The sequence below is a fragment of the Castor canadensis genome, chromosome 16, assembly GCF_047511655.1.
Source record: "Castor canadensis chromosome 16, mCasCan1.hap1v2, whole genome shotgun sequence".
NCBI lineage: Eukaryota > Metazoa > Chordata > Mammalia > Rodentia > Castoridae > Castor > Castor canadensis.
The window spans coordinates 56,786,927-56,802,849 of NC_133401.1; the positions used below are offsets into that span (position 1 = coordinate 56,786,927).

General features: G+C 39.6%; 1 protein-coding gene and 1 long non-coding RNA gene across 4 annotated transcripts in view; one reads left to right on the plus strand and one right to left on the minus strand.

The window, feature by feature from the left end:
• Galnt10 (polypeptide N-acetylgalactosaminyltransferase 10) overlaps positions 1-15,923 on the plus strand; it is a 252,371-nt gene that overhangs the window by 156,649 nt on the left and 79,799 nt on the right. The window lies entirely within an intron of this gene.
• Positions 14,049-15,923, minus strand: part of LOC141417840 (uncharacterized) — a 43,972-nt gene continuing 42,097 nt past the window's right edge. Inside the window, exons 2-3 of the long non-coding RNA XR_012442455.1 lie at positions 14,428-14,511; positions 14,049-14,144 (exon numbers count right to left, since the gene is read on the minus strand). This is a non-coding gene — a long non-coding RNA (uncharacterized lncRNA). The remainder of the gene's footprint in view (positions 14,145-14,427; positions 14,512-15,923) is intronic.

Sequence of the window (15,923 nt, forward strand, 5' to 3'; positions counted from 1 at the left end):
ACAAATATCCCACCTGGAAGCAAGGCAGGCTTTCCCATCCCCATTTATCAGGCAGAACCCTGGGCCCAGAAAGTGAAAGTGATTTTGTGACTAGTCCTTATTCTAATTCCTCAGAGCACTCTTTTCAAAATATATCCTCTATTGATTGAGGCTGGGCTCTCCCAAAGTGTCCTGTCCTTTAAGAACATGTTTTCACAAGTCTCTGCCTCACCACATGTGCATTCATCAGAATTGTGTTGGGTTGGGTTTTTTTGCCTACTTTCTGCCTGTGTTTGTATGAGCCTTGCCACAAGAGACTTACTAATCATTTGGAGTTGAAGGTTACCAAGAAAAATATGCCAGAGTGTGACAGGCCATTAGTATTTGTGTTGTAAGGAAACCAGTAATCATCTTAATTGGTACTCACTTTGGAGCACAGTAGAGCTCTCTTCTGAATGGTTTCTCCTCCTTCCTATACCATTAATGCCCTGGAAAACTCACCTTCACGGTCACCACTAGTCACAGAGGCAGCTTCTACCCCCAGAGCCACATTTAGCTCTTGATATCCTGGGCCCTCTCAATTGGATAAGCCCTCTTCATTCAGAGCAGCTGAGCAGGAGTGTGTGTGTGAGGTTGGTGAAGCAGTCCCACCTCTGACCCTGGGAACTTCATACTCTGTGGCTTTGATGGTGGCCAAACACACCTGCTAAAACACAACTGGCTCCAAGACCCAGGGAGGAAAGCAGAGTCTACATTTTTGGCCCCCTTCTATATCAGTGGCCTTCACCCACGCCTAACCTGGCTCTGTTTCTTTCTCTTCTTTTTCTGTTTCAGTACTTACCTCCCTTTAAAACAATGTGTAAGTCCTATCCTTTCCCCTCCCTCCACCATATGTTCTTAAGGGAGGGGGTGCATGACATACCCCCTCTTTGAGAAGGACCCTCCTATTGTGTGTCAACTCCAAGCCATGATTATATCCAGTTCTACTTTATCTTGTTTATATTGTGCAATCAGTAGTTATTTTCTATATGTCCTGTTATATTGAATATGACATTTAAAATACACCTTGTCTCCTCACTCCCCCACACACACCTTCCTTCCCAAGGTTCTCACCATTCCAAACAGGAACTACAGTTCCTGCAAACTAAAAACTGGAAAGGCCACTTTGAAAGACAGTTTGGAAGTACCAAAAAAAATTGTAATTTTCATATCCCATAGTCTAGGAATTTCTCTCCTAGAGAAATACTATTTATACCATGAGCATATCTAAGGATGCCCACTGAAGCACTGTTTGTAGTAGTACCAAATTAGAAACAACCTAAATATTCCTCAGTGGTGAAGAAGACTAAACCACAGCATATATCTAGTATGGAAATGTTGCAGCTGTTAAAAATAATGCACTGAGTCTGAATGACATCAGTAGAACTCTTAGAGTTATTATGAAGTGAAAAGAGCAAGTTGCTGCACACACAGCACACAGACAGAACTAATACTTTATGTCTTCAAGGTCAATGTATATTGTATGCAAACATATAGGAAAGGCATAGAAGTATCTGCTCCAAACTTCTAATACTGGCTACCTGTGAGACAGACAGGGAACTGAACCAGGGTCAAGTATCACAGCCCAAAGAAACATTACCCTCTCTTGTATATGTATTGTTTTATTAATTTTTACAAGGAGAAAATGTTTATGTATTTCTCATTTAATTAAAAAGTAACATTGTCTTGAAGAAAAGAAAGTAGGTGACCCATTAATTTATTTCCTGTAAGGTTTTAGAGATTTAACATGTTCCCCTTTGCAGTGTGTGTGCGGTGTGTGTGGGGATGGGGGGATGTTTGTGTTCTAATCCTTCATAGAATTTTTGTTTGTTAGCCTTGCATAATCTATATTTCATACTCATACATATTTAAGAAATGTGCCCTTTCAATTGACAGAAGTTATGAATTTTTCATTATTAATTGATAGGATGTATCATTAGCGAAGAGTCATTGATCTCTAGCTCCCTGTATACTCAGATATTTTACTGCTCTCTGCCTTTGCCTGGGTGTTTTTCCGCCTAGAATGTCCACCCAATGAATTCCATTGAAACTCAGCTTAGGAGACTTCTACTGCCCTTGGTCTCCCTCCCCAAAATTAATCCATTCCTACAGGACAGTTGTTAATCTTTGCACACACTTCCATGATCAAAGGAAAGGAGCATAGACCCTGGAGACAAACTAACCTGGTTGCACGTCCCTGATGCTTACTGACAATGGATGAGATCCTCCGACTTCCTAAGCCTTGATTTTCTCATTTTCAAATGGGGGTGATAGTCTCACTTTGTAGGATCATCATGGATGTTAAATGAGACCAAACTTGAAGGATGCTTTGGCCCTATCTAGTAGAGAGCACAGACTCAGTGTGTCAGCCATTTCTTTTATCTATGCTATCTCTTAGTTGCTGTGCTGCTGGGGTGCCATTGAGAAAGTTTTTACCTATACCTATTAATTCCAGAGTATTTCCTATTCTTTCATGTATCAACTTTAGAGTTTGTGGTCTGATATTAAGATCCTTGATCCAGCAGCACAGCAACTAAGAGATAGCATAGATAAATGGGACCTCATAAAACTAAAAAGCTTCTGTTCATCAAAAGAAATGGTCTCTAAACTGAAGAGAACACCCACAGAGTGGGAGAAAATATTTGCCAATTATACATCAGACAAGGACTGATAACCAGAATATACAGGGAACTTAAAAAACTAAATTCTCCCAAAACTAATGAACCAATAAAGAAATGGGCATGTGAACTAAACAGAACTTTCTCAAAAGAAGAAATTCAAATGGCCAGAAAACACATGAAAAAATGCTCACCATCTCTAGCAATAAAGGAAATGCAAATTAAAACCACACTAAGATTCCACCTCACCCCTGTTAGAATAGCCATCATCAGCAACACCACCAACAACAGGTGTTGGCGAGGATGCGGGGAAAAAGGAACCCTCTTACACTGTTGGTGGGAATGTAGACTGGTACAACCACTCTGGAAAAAAATTTGGAGGCTACTTAAAAAGCTGGACATCGATCTACCATTTGATCCAGCAATACCACTCTTGGGGATATACCCAAAAGACTGTTACTCCAGAGGCACCTGCACATCCATGTTTATTGCGGCACTATTCACAATAGCCAAGTTATGGAAACAGCCAAGATGCTCCAGCACTGACGAATGGATTAAGAAAATGTGGTATCTATACACAATGGAATTTTATGCAGCCATGAAGAAGAACGAAATGTTATCATTCGCTGGTAAATGGATGGAATTGGAGAACATCATTCTGAGTGAGGTTAGCCTGGCCCAAAAGACCAAAAATCGTATGTTCTCCCTCATATGCGGGCATTAGATCAAGGGCAAACACAACAAGGGGATTGGACTATGAGCACATGATAAAAGCGAGAGCACACAAGGGAGGGGTGAGGATAGGTAAGACACTTAAAAAACTAGCTAGCATTTGTTGCCCTTAACGCAGAAAACTAAAGCAGATACCTTAAAGCAACTGAGGCCAATAGGAAAAGGGGACCAGGAACTAGAGAAAAGGTTAGATCAAAAAGAATTAACCTAGAAGGTAACACCCACGCACAGGAAATCAATGTGAGTCAATGCCCTGTATAGCTATCCTTATCTCAACCAGCAAAACCCCTTGTTCCTTCCTATTATTGCTTATACTCTCTCTACAACAAAATTAGAGATAAGGGCAAAATAGTTTCTGCTGGGTATTGAGGGGGTGGGGGGGAGAGGGAGGGGGCTGGAGTGGGTGGTAAGGGAAGGGGTGGGGGCAGGGGGGAGAAATGAACCAAGCCTTGTATGCACATATGAATAATAAAAGAAAAAAATAAATAAAATAAAATAAAACAAACAAACAAAAAAAAAGATCCTTGATCCATTTTGAGTTAATCTTGGTATAGGGTGATATACATGGATCTAGTTTCAGTTTTTTGCAGACTGCTAACCAGATTTCCCAGCAGTTTTTGTTGAAGAGGCTGCTATTTCTCCATCTAATATTTTTAGCACCTTTGTCAAAGACAACTTGGTTATACTTGTGTGGCTTCATATCTGGGTCCTCTGTTCTGTTCCAGGGGTCTTCATGTCTGTTTTTGTTCCTGTACCATGCTGTTTTTATTGTTATTGCTTTGTAATACAGTTTGAAGTCAGGTGATACCTCCAGCATTGTTCTTTTGACTGAGTATTGCCTTGGCTGTTCATGGCCTCCTGTGTTTCCATATAAATTTCACAGTAGATTTTTCAATCTCTTTTACGAATATCATTGGAATTTTGATGGGAATTGCATTAAACATGTAGATTACTTTTGGGAGTATAGACATTTTTACTATGCTGATTCTACCAGTCCATGAGCATGGGAGATCTCTCCACTTTCTATAGTCTTCCTCAATCTCTTTCTGCAGAAGTTTACAGTTTTCCTTGTAGAGGTCGTTCACATCCTTTGTTAGGTTTACACCTAGGTATTTGATTTTTGTTGAGGCTATTATAAATGGAACTGTTTTCATACATTCTTTTTCCGTTTGCTCATTATTAGTGTATAGAAATGCTAATGATTTTTCTATGTTGATTTTATATCCTGCTACCTTGCTATAGCTATTGATGGTGTCTACGAGCTTTTGAGTAGAGTTTTTTGGTCTTTGAGGTATAGGAGCATGTCATCTGCAGATAGGGATATTTTGACAGTTTCTTTACCTATTTGTATTCCTTTTATTCCTTCTTCTTGCCTAATTGCTTTGGCTAGGAATTCCAGTACTATGTTGAATAGGAGTGGAGATAGTGGGCATCCTTGTCTAGTTCCTGATTTTGAGGGAATGGTTTCAGTTTTTTTCCATTAAGTATAATGCTGGCTGTAGATTTGTCATATGTAGCTTTTATAATGTTGAGGTACTTTCCTTCTATTTCTAGTTTTCTTAGAGCTTTTTTTTCTTTTATTATTCATATGTGCATACAAAGCTTGGGTCATTTCTCCCCCTGCGCCCACCCCCTCCCTTACCACCCACTCCGCCCCCTCCCTCTCCCCCCCACCCCCTCAATACCCAGCAGAAACTGTTTTGCCCTTATTTCTAATTTTGTTGTAGAGAGAGTATAAGCAATAATAGGAAGGAACAAGGGGTTTTGCTGGTTGAGATAAGGAGAGCTATATAGGGCATTGACTCACATTGATTTCCTGTGCGTGGGTGTTACCTTCTAGGTTAATTCTTTTTGATCTAACCTTTTCTCTAGTTTCTGGTCCCCTTCTCCTATTGGCCTCAGTTTCTCTTAAGGTATCTGCTTTAGTTTCTCTGCGTTAAGGGCAACAAATGCTAGCTAATTTTTTAGGTGTCTTACTTATCCTCACCCCTCCCTTGTGTGCTCTCACTTTTATCATGTGCTCAAAGTCCAATCCCATTGTTGTGTTTGCCCTTGATCTAATATCTACATATGAGGGAGAACATACGATTTTTGGTCTTTTGGGCCAGGCTAACCTCACTCAGAATGATGTTCTCCAATTCCATCCGTTTACCAGCGAATGATAACATTTCATTCTTCTTCATGGCTGCATAAAATTCCATTGTGTATAGATACCACCTTTTTTTAATCCATTCATCAGTGGTGGGGCATCTTGGCTGTTTCCATAATTTGGCTATTGTGAATAGTGCCGCAATAAACATGGGTGTGCAGGTGCCTCTGGAGTAATCTGTGTTCAGTCTTTTGGGTATATCCCCAAGAGTGGTATTGCTGAATCATATGGTAGATCTATGTCTAGCTTTTTAAGTAGCCTCCAAATTTTTTTCCAGAGTGATTGTACTAGTTTACATTCCCACCAACAGTGTAAGAGGGTTCCTTTTCCCCTGCATCCTCGCCAACACCTGCTGTTGGTGGTGTTGCTGATGATGGCTATTCTAACGGGTGAAGTGGAATCTTAGCGTGGTTTTAATTTGCATTTCCTTTATTGCTAAAGATGGTGAGCATTTTTTCATGTGTTTTTTGGCCATTTGAATTTCTTCTTTTGAGAAAGTTCTGTTTAGTTCACTTGCTCTTTTATTTATTGGTTCATTAGTTTGGGGAGAATTTAGTTTTTTAAGTTCCCTACATATTCTGGTTATCAGCCCTTTGTCTGATGTATAGTTGGCAAATATTTTCTCCCACTCTGTGGGTGTTCTGTTCAGTTTACAGACCATTTCTTTTGATGAACAGAAGCTTTTTTAGCTTTATTAGGTCCCATTTATCTATGCTATCTCTTAGTTGCTGTGCTGCTGGGGTTTCATTGAGAAAGTTCTTACCTATACCTACTAACTCCAGAGTATTTCCTACTCTTTCCTGTATCAACTTTAGAGTTTGGGGCCTGATATTAAGATCCTTGATCCATTTTGAGTTAATCTTGGTATAGGATGATATACATGGATTTAGCTTCAGTTTTGTGCAGACTGCTAACCAGTTTTCCCAGCAGTTTTTGTTGAAGAGGCTGCTATTTCTCCATCGTATATTTTTAGCTCCTTTGTCAAAGATAAGTTGCTTACAGTTGTGTGGCTTCATATCTGGATCCTCTATTCTGTTCCACTGGTCTTCATGTCTGTTTTTGTGCCAGTACCATGCTGTTTTTATTGTTATTGCTTTGTAATATAGTTTGAAGTCAGGTATCGTGATACCTCCTGCATTGTTCTTTTGACTGAGTATTGCCTTGGCTATTCGTGGCCTCTTGTGTTTCCATATAAATTTCACAGTAGATTTTTCAATCTCTTTAATGAATGTCATTGGAATTTTGATGGGAATTGCATTAAACATGTAGATTACTTTTGGGAGTATCGACATTTTTACTATGTTGATTCTACCAATCCATGAGCATGGGAGATCTCTCCACTTTCTATAGTCTTCCTCAATCTCTTTCTTCAGAAGTTTATAGTTTTCCTTGTAAGAGGTCTTTCACATCTTTTGTTAGGTTAACACCTAGGTATTTGATTTTGTTTGAGGCTATTGTAAATGGAATTGTTTTCATACATTCTTTTTCCGTTTGCTCATTGTTAGTGTATAGAAATGCTAATGATTTTTCTATGTTGATTTTATATCCTGCTACCTTGCTATAGCTATTGATGATGTCTAGAAGCTTCTGAGTAGAGTTTTTTGGGTCTTTAAGGTATAGGATCATGTCATCTGCAAATAGGGATGTTTTGACAGTTTCTTTACCTATTTGTATTTCTTTTATTCCTTCTTCTTGCCTAATTGCTCTGGCTAGGAATTCCAGTACTGTGTTGAATAGGAGTGGAGGTAGTGGGCATCCTTGTCTGGTTCCTGATTTTAGAGGGAATGGTTTCAGTTTTTCTCCATTAAGTATAATGCTGGCTGTAGGTTTGTCATATATAGCTTTTATAATGTTGAGGAACTTTCCTTCTATTCCTAGTTTTCTTAGAGCTTTTATCATGAAATGATGTTGTATCTTATCAAAGGCTTTTTCTGCATCTATTGAGATGATCAAGTGGTTTTTGTCTTTGCTTCTGTTAATGTGGCTTATTATGTTTATTGATTTTCATATGTTGAACCACCCCTACATTCCTGGGATGAGGCCTACTTGGTCGTGGTGAATGATCTTTTTGATGTATTGTTGAATTCGGTTTGCCATTATTTTGTTGAGGATTTTTGCATCAATGTTCATTAAGGAGATTGGCCTATAGTTCTCTTTTTTGGAGGTGTCTTTGCCTGGTTTTGGAATAAGTGTAATACTGGCTTCATAAAATGTGTTAGGCAGTTTTCCTTCCCTTTCTATTTCATGGAACAGTTTAAGGAGGGTTGGTATCAGTTCTTCTTTAAAGGTCTGATAGAATTCAGCAGAGAATCCATCAGATCCTGGAATGTTCGTTTTGGGGAGACTCTTGATTGCTGCTTCAATTTCATTTTGTGTTATAGATCTATTCAGGTGATTAATATCCTCTTGGTTCAGTTTTGGATGATCCTATGTATCTAGAAATCTGTCCATTTCTTTAATATTTTCAAATTTATTTGAATATAGGTTCTCGAAGTAGTCTCTGATGATTTCGTGGACTTCCATGGTGTTTGTTGTTACCTCCCCTTTTGCATTCCTGACTGTACTAATTTGATTTTTTTCTCTCCTCATTTTTGTCAGGTCTGCCAGGGGTCTGTTGATCTTGTTTATTTTTTCAAAGAACCAAATTTTTGTTTCATTAATTCTTTGGTTTTTTTGGTTTCTATTTCATTGATTTCAGCTCTTATTTTTATTATTTCTCTCCCGTTTGTTTTGGGATTTGCTTGTTCTTGTTTTTCTGGAGTTTGAGTTTGAGATGTATCATTGATTTGGGATCTTTCAGTCTTTTTAATATATGCACTTATGGCTATGAACTTTCCTCTCAGGATAAGGGTAAAATAGTTTCTGCCAGGTAGTGAGGGGGTGGGGTGGAGTGAGTGGTAAGGGAGGTGGTGGGGGCAAGCTGGAGAAATGACCCAAGCATTGTATGCACATATGATTAAAAAAAAAAAAAACTTTTCTCTCAGGACTGCCTTTGCTGTGTCCCATAGGTTCTGGTAGGTTGTGTTTTCATTTTCATTGACTTCCAGGAACTTTTTAATTTCCTCTTTTATTTCATCAATGATCCATTGTTCATTAAGTAATGAGTTACTCAGTTTCCAGCTGTTTGCATGTTTTTTGTCTTTATTTTTGTTGTTGAGTTCTAGTTTTATTACATTGTGATCAGATAGAATGCATGGTATAATTTCTGTTTCCTTATATTTGCTGAGGCTTGCTTTGTGCCCTAGGATAGGATCTATTTTGGAGAAGGTTCTGTGGGCTGCTGAGAAGAATGTATACTGTGTTGAAGTTGGATGAAATGTTCTGTAGACATCAACTAGGTTCATTTGATCTATGGTATATTTTAGATCTTGAATTTCTTTATTGATTTTTTGTTTGGATGACCTATCTATTGATGATAATGGGGTGTTAAAGTCTCCCACAACCACTGTGTTGGCGTTAATGTGTGCTTTTAGGTCCTTCATTGTATGTTTGATGAAATTGGGTGCGTTGACATTGGATGCATATAGGTTGATAATTGTTATTTCCTTTTGGTCTATTTCCCCTTTTATTAGTATGGAATGTCCTTCTTTATCTCATTTGATCAATGTAGGTTTGACGTCTACTTTGTCAGAGGTAAGTACTGCTACTCCTGCCTGTTTTCAGGGGCCATTGGCTTGGTAAATCTTCTTCCAGCCTTTCATCCTAAGCCTATGCTTATTTCTGTCAGTGAGATGGGTCTCCTGTAAGCAACAAATTGTTGGATCTTCCTTTTTAATCCATTTTGTCAAACGGTGCCTTTTGATTGGGGAATTAAGTCCATTAACATTAAGTGTTAGTATGATAGGTATGTGGTGATTCCTGTCGTTTAGTTGTTTTAGTTGTTTGAAGGTTTGATTGTGTGTTCCTAAGTTGAGGTTACTCTCTACTTTCTTGCTTTTTCTTTTCCTGTTGTTTGGTGCTGCCTATCCTTTCATGGTTATGTTGGGTTTCACTTCCTGTGTGCAGAATCCCTTGAAGAATCTTTTGTAATGGTGGCTTTGTGGTCACATATTGTTTTAGTTTCTGCTTATCATGGAAGATTTTTATTGCTCCATCTATTTTGAATGATAGTTTTGCTGGGTAGAGTATCCTGGGGTTGAAGTTATTTTCATTCAGTGCTTGGACGATCTCTCCCCAAGCTCTTCTTGCTTTTAATGTTTCTGTTGAGAAATCTGTTGTGATTTTGATGGGTTTACCTTTGTATGTTACTTGTTTTTTCTCTCTTACAGCCTTCAATATTCTTTCCCTAGTTTCTGAACTTGTTGTTTTAATGATGATATGTTGTGGGGTAGTTCTATTTTGATCTGGTCTGTTTGGTGTTCTGGAGGCCTCTTGCATCTATATGGGAATAGATTTCTCTACATTTGGGAAATTTTCTGTTATTATTTTGTTGAATGTATTATGCATTCCCTTTGCTTGTACCTCTTCTCCTTCTTAAATGCCTATGATTCTCAGGTTTGTTCCTTTGATGGAGTCAGTGAATTCTTGCATTTTCTTTTCACGGGTCTTGAGTTGTTTAACTAATAGTTCTTTAGTTTTTCCTTTAATTATCATTTCATCTTCAAGTTCTGAGATTCTGTCTTCTGTTTGTTCTATTCTGCTGGATTGGCCCTCCATTTTGTTTTGCAGTTATGTTTCGTTCTTTTTTCTGAGGTTTTTCATACCCTGGGTCGTTTCCTCTTTAATGTTGTCTATTTTTGTCCTGAGTTCATTTATCTCTTTATTAATCGTGTTCTTTGTTTCACTTTGTTGTTTTTACAGTGCTTCTATGGTTCCCTTTATTTCTTCTTTTGCTTTTTCAAATTCTCTATTTTTGTTGTCTTGGAATTTCTTGAGTGTCTCCTGTACATTTTGGTTGACCCTATCCAGTATCATCTCTATAAAATTCTCATTGAGTACCTGTAGTATTTCTTCTTTTAGATTATTCTTGTGGACTTCATTGGGTTCTTTGGCACAGTTTATCTTCATTTTTTTTGGAATCTGCATTTGAGTATCTGTTTTCTTAATTTTCCTCTGGTTCCTGTACTGATTTTTTGCTGTGGGGAAGCTGGTTTCCCTGTTTTTCTGTCTTCTCGTCATTGCCCTTGGTGTTGTTATTGTCCCTGTACTGTGTGCAATTAAGTATTTTCTAGCTTGTAATAATAGCACTGGTGATATTTAGAATGGAAGGGTGAGAGGAGATGGAAAGCAAAGAAGTTAAAGGAAAAGGGAAAAACAAATAAACCAGTAGAAGAAAACAAAACAAAGAAACAAACAAAAAAAGTTTCAAAGATATAAACAGGGAGAGACAGTGTACTAATCAACCGTAAGCTGAAAAGGCATTAGAGAGACAGAGAGAGGATTGAAAATTAAAATAAATAAATAAAATCTCCAAGTTCAAATGCAATAAATTTTCAGTCTTAATAACTTTGGTGTTCATCCCTCAGCCTACAGTCCTGGAGATGGTGCCTCAGAAGTAGTTCTGTGGTTGTCTCATCAAAGGGAAAAAAGACTGGAAAAACCAAAATAAAACAAAACCGCACAAAACAAAAAGAAACCCCACAAAGTGTCCCAAGTTCAAATGCAATACAGTTTCAGTAAGTTTTTCAGCATGCAGGTGTAGTTCAGTTGTCTCATCAAAGGTAGGGAGAGAGAAAAAAAAAGAGTCTGGAGACAGTTCTGTGAATGGTATCTGTGGCTGTGCCTTGCCTGCCTGCTGCTGTCAGCCTGCTGTTGCTGGAGGCGTTATTTATGCAGATCTCAGGGGTGAGCTTAGCACTCACCTGGCCCCACAGTCTTTGTTTACTCAGAGTTCCTCTGTGCGTGAGCCACTGCTACAAGCTTTCCCCTTTCCAAGCACACTGGGGGAGGTGACACTGCACCCGCTTTCTCAGGCCAGTGTGTTGATTTACAGCTCACTTGGGAAGTGGGTATTCCCCCCTCTCCTGTGGAGTTTTCATCCTACCACTGCTTTTACAAGCTTTCCCACTCCTGGTTGCTGGGCGTGTGCCGCTGCTCCTGCCTTCTCCAGCCTGGCTTGTTTATTTACATTTCTGTGAGGGATTTCCCCTACCCCCCTCTTTGGCGCTCAGGGTGCCCCGCCCTCTTTGCTATGTGTCTTTTTTGTTATTATTGCTTATTACTCAGTTTCTCTTTTCTCCCCTGGCTGAGGGTCGGTCTGTCCAGGGGCTATGCTGATCTGGCCAGGCTTGTCTGTAGGAGTACTGCATACCACTTAGCTCACCTTGTGGTCCGCATCTTCCCAATCCATCTGGGTGCTGGCGTCTGGCGGCCCGGGGGCCCTCCTCGTTTCTCCATTTAACGTGAAGTGGAGATGCTATGCACAGGCTGGAGGTGTGGAGAAGTCAAAGTTTTGCCTCTTCTCGGTGGTTTTTCCTGTAAGGTGTGTCTCCAGCATCTCTCCAAGATTTTACTTTAGGAGGCACACTTTCTGCTTCCTCCCTCTAGCCTCCATCTTGGAATCCCCAGCCATTTCTGTTAGAGCAGAAATGTCTTTCACTATAGACTTGGGGTTTTAGCTCGTTCATGCTGATTTCTGATCAGTTCATACTGTTCCTGACAAGTCCTGGGGGCTCAGCTAAGTATTATTGTGCACTGTAGTGTGCAGTACAGAACAAGGGAAGACTGACCTTCTGGACCATGTGGATTTTCTACTAAAGGGACATGAAACAGACCATAAAGTACTAAAAGAAACCACTTTTAACACTGGATTAGTTGGTGGCATTTAATTTCTTTTGCATAGCCTATTTTCAACAGTTTCCAAAATGAGCATGTATTACATATACAATTTTAATTGCTCCCCAGAGGGAAGCAATGGTAGCTCATAGGAATTAGGTCCCAATAGCAGGCAATCAGGCACTGTGACCGACATAAATGAAATAAATACCGAGGAGACACAGGGCACTGCTCTGTACCTCAGATCATGCTGCTGGCTTCTGGGTGATCCTGGCTGTCTATGGCTCCATGACCCAAACAGCTATCTGGGTCCCTTCATGGGAACATGCCCAGGGCTCCTTGTTTGAATTTGAGTTTAAGATGCCTCAGCTACAAGAAGCTCCTTCTGTTCTCAGAACATTCCAGCCAGAGATGGGTAATAACCCCTTCTCCCCTTCTCTCTCTCTCTCTCTCTCTCTCTCTCTCTCTCTCTCTGTGTGTGTGTGTGTGTGTGTGTGTATGTGTGTGTGTTCATGTTTATGTTTGAGTACAGGACACTTCAAAACACAGGGGCATCAAGCAGCTCATGCTAATAACAGATTAGAATGATTTGTCTACTACTGATCTAGGTTCAGGATTCCCAGCCACACATAGCCTCACATCTTGGTGTTCCCTTGGGAGGGCAACATTCCATGTATTCTCTAGCCTTTAACAAATAAAGCAAACACAACACTAAAAACAAATGTTGCTCACAGATAGGGTAGAGAGAAAATTACAGAGGTACATAAAAACAGGCTACAGCTTATAAAAAGAAAGCCACATTTTCTGTATGGTAATTACTAGATGCATTGCACAAGGAGCTTTCCAGTTAAAGGCATAAGGCTTTAGCTGGGTTTGCGCTATTCTCAGAGTAGGTTGTACAGATAAGCTTATTATGTTGGGAATGTGGACTCATACATTGCCAGGGATGGGGGGGTGAGTGCCTTCCAGGCCACACAGTCTCACCATCTGTCCAACATTTGAGTTTTTTTGGTTTTCATAGTAAGTTCCACCTTTAATTGGGCTCTTCCAGTGGATATCTGTTGGAGATAATAAGATAATATCCTGCTCTGATGCCAGAAAGCTCTTATATGGGGGGGAGGGGGAGATAAAGTAGAAAAATGTAGAGGTGAATTCAAATATGATATATTTGATATGTTTTTAAGAACTTTTGTAAATGCCACAATGTACTCCTACCCAACACAATTTTTTAAAAAAAGCTATTTTTTAAAATTCTTTCCTTACATTGAGTTGAACTATGGCTCTCTTCAAAGTTTTTCTTCTGGGCTCTTCCTGCATTCTGAAGGCAAACGCATAATGTCAGAAACAGGGCGTGAGCTACAGAGTCAGATATCCCAGTCTTCTAATTAACCAGTTGTCTACTTTGAGCAAAGTGCTGTACCTCTCCCCACCTTCATCTCTGAGGGCTGCCTCCCTCACTTGAGATAATCTGAGGATCAAATGAGGTAGTGAAGAAAAGAACCTGCTAGATCTATAGGTGCTGACCTAGAAAGATGACTGTGGCACCTTGTTAAACGAAAAAGCAGGTTTCAGAGAAATATATAACATCAGACGTTGGGAAATTGGGTAAGAAATACAGCAAAACTGTTCATAGCAGCCACCCCTAGTGAGAGTACTAGTATGGATTGGTACACAAATGTGACATTCTCCCATGATGGTTAAAACTTTTTTTTTCACAAAAATGCATCACCTTTGGAATCACAAAAAATAGTAAAGAAAAAAGTTTTCTTTCTAAGATGAAATATCCAGAACACCTTATATCCAAAAGTAGAGATCACCTGTACTGCTTGTGTTGTTTCTTTCTGTGTAGGCTGCCTGAATCTCCTCACAGGATTTTGTGCCCATGTCTGTCTCCAAGAAAAGGCCTTAAACATCTGTCAATAAAACCAAAACCAGTCAGGGATGCTTTAGACCCTGCCCAATCATCTCAGGGCCTTTGCATTTATAGCCACTTATCAATTTGTGTTGTATCACTCATGGTCACATCTGAAAAACAGTTGTCTCACAAGCATACTTGGATATGGAGGGCAGAGAGATACCTTTTTGTTAAGTGGGGAGTGATGTTTGGTCAGGTCCTTGATATAATTCCTGCTAGAAAGGGACTTTTGCTTCTCAGCACTACCTTCTGTGTTTAGAGAGTTGCAAGTGAATACTAACCTGGTAAACAAGGCCTCCCAAACATGCTTTACATCTTCTTTTGGGTAGCACATTGTCCTCTGGAAGCACATCATGTACATGGATCTAAAGTAAAAGTAACAATTGACAAGCAAAATATATCAAGTCAGACTCATTCATCATACATCTGTTAGCACCTTCCAAATGTCAGATGCTGTGAGGGAAATAGATCACCCAGGTCCTCAAGAACCTGGTTGCTCAAGAAGCCTGTGCCACACACATTTATTGTAGCATTATTCATAATAGCCAAGTTATGGAAACAGCCCAGATGTCCTACAACTGATTAATGGGTTAAGAAAATGTGAGATATATATGTATATGTATATATATATGTAATATTATTCAGCCACAAAGAAGAATGAAATTTTGTCATTTACAGATAAACGGAACTGGAGACCATCATGTTAAGTAAAGAAGCTAAGTTCAGAAAAGACAAAGATCACAAGTTTCCTTTCATATATGGAAGATAGATCTAAATACAAATATAATCATTATCATATTTGCACATATATATACATATAGAGCATTCTTCCAAAAATGAGACTGTTAGAAGAGACTGAGGAAGAAGAGACTAAAGTAATGATAGAGAGTGAATAAAATTGAAGTACATCACATCTATGTAGGAATAAGACACAACAAAACACTCTGAAAACTGTTGAACAATACAGGAGAAGGGGAAAAGGGTTAAGAGAGAGTAATACAGAGGATTAGACTGATTAAAGTGCAATATATTTACAGGTAAAATCTCTGGGCAAAATCCCACTGAACAATGAAGAGACACTTAAACAATGGACAGGAATGTTTAAAAGGTTGTGTTAAGGGGAGGACAGTACTGGGAGGGTAAGGGTAAATGAAGAGGGTAAAGGAGGGTGAATGTGATTGATGTATTTTCTGCACATGTATGAATATGGAACATTGAAACCTGTCAAAGTCATCTTAAGAAGGGGTTGAGGGAAGAGAAAGAATAATAGAGGGGATGAACCAAACTGGGGTGCAGTATATATATAAATGTCACAGTGAAACTAATAAAAAATGTTTAAACAAAGTAGCAGCCTGTTCTAGTCAGGTGGACACAAGCCTTGAACCAAGTGTGCATCCAGATGCAGGGAAAGCTGTGCATAGGGGTCCCCAAAGGAACTTTGTTCATGGCTATGGCTTCAGAAGCACTTTGAGCTGAGCCTGGAGGTGTGAGTGGGATTCACTGGGACTGAGAAGCAGAGAAAGATGCTTGGAGCTGAGGGATTCCCAAGGGAGAAGGAATGAGGCAAGGAAATTAGTGAAGTGCTATGGGCAGACTGGCTGAAGTGGGAGGTAGACTCTTGACCGTCACTGAGAGGCACCAAGTATGGCCACGTGACACCAATAGGCCTGCACTGTGGCAGCAGCTTGCGTGGGACAAGAGGTGAGGGACTCAAGGCTAGAAGACCTGTGTGTAGATTAATTTTTGGGGTGGAAGCTCAGTAGGCAACCGTAGGTCT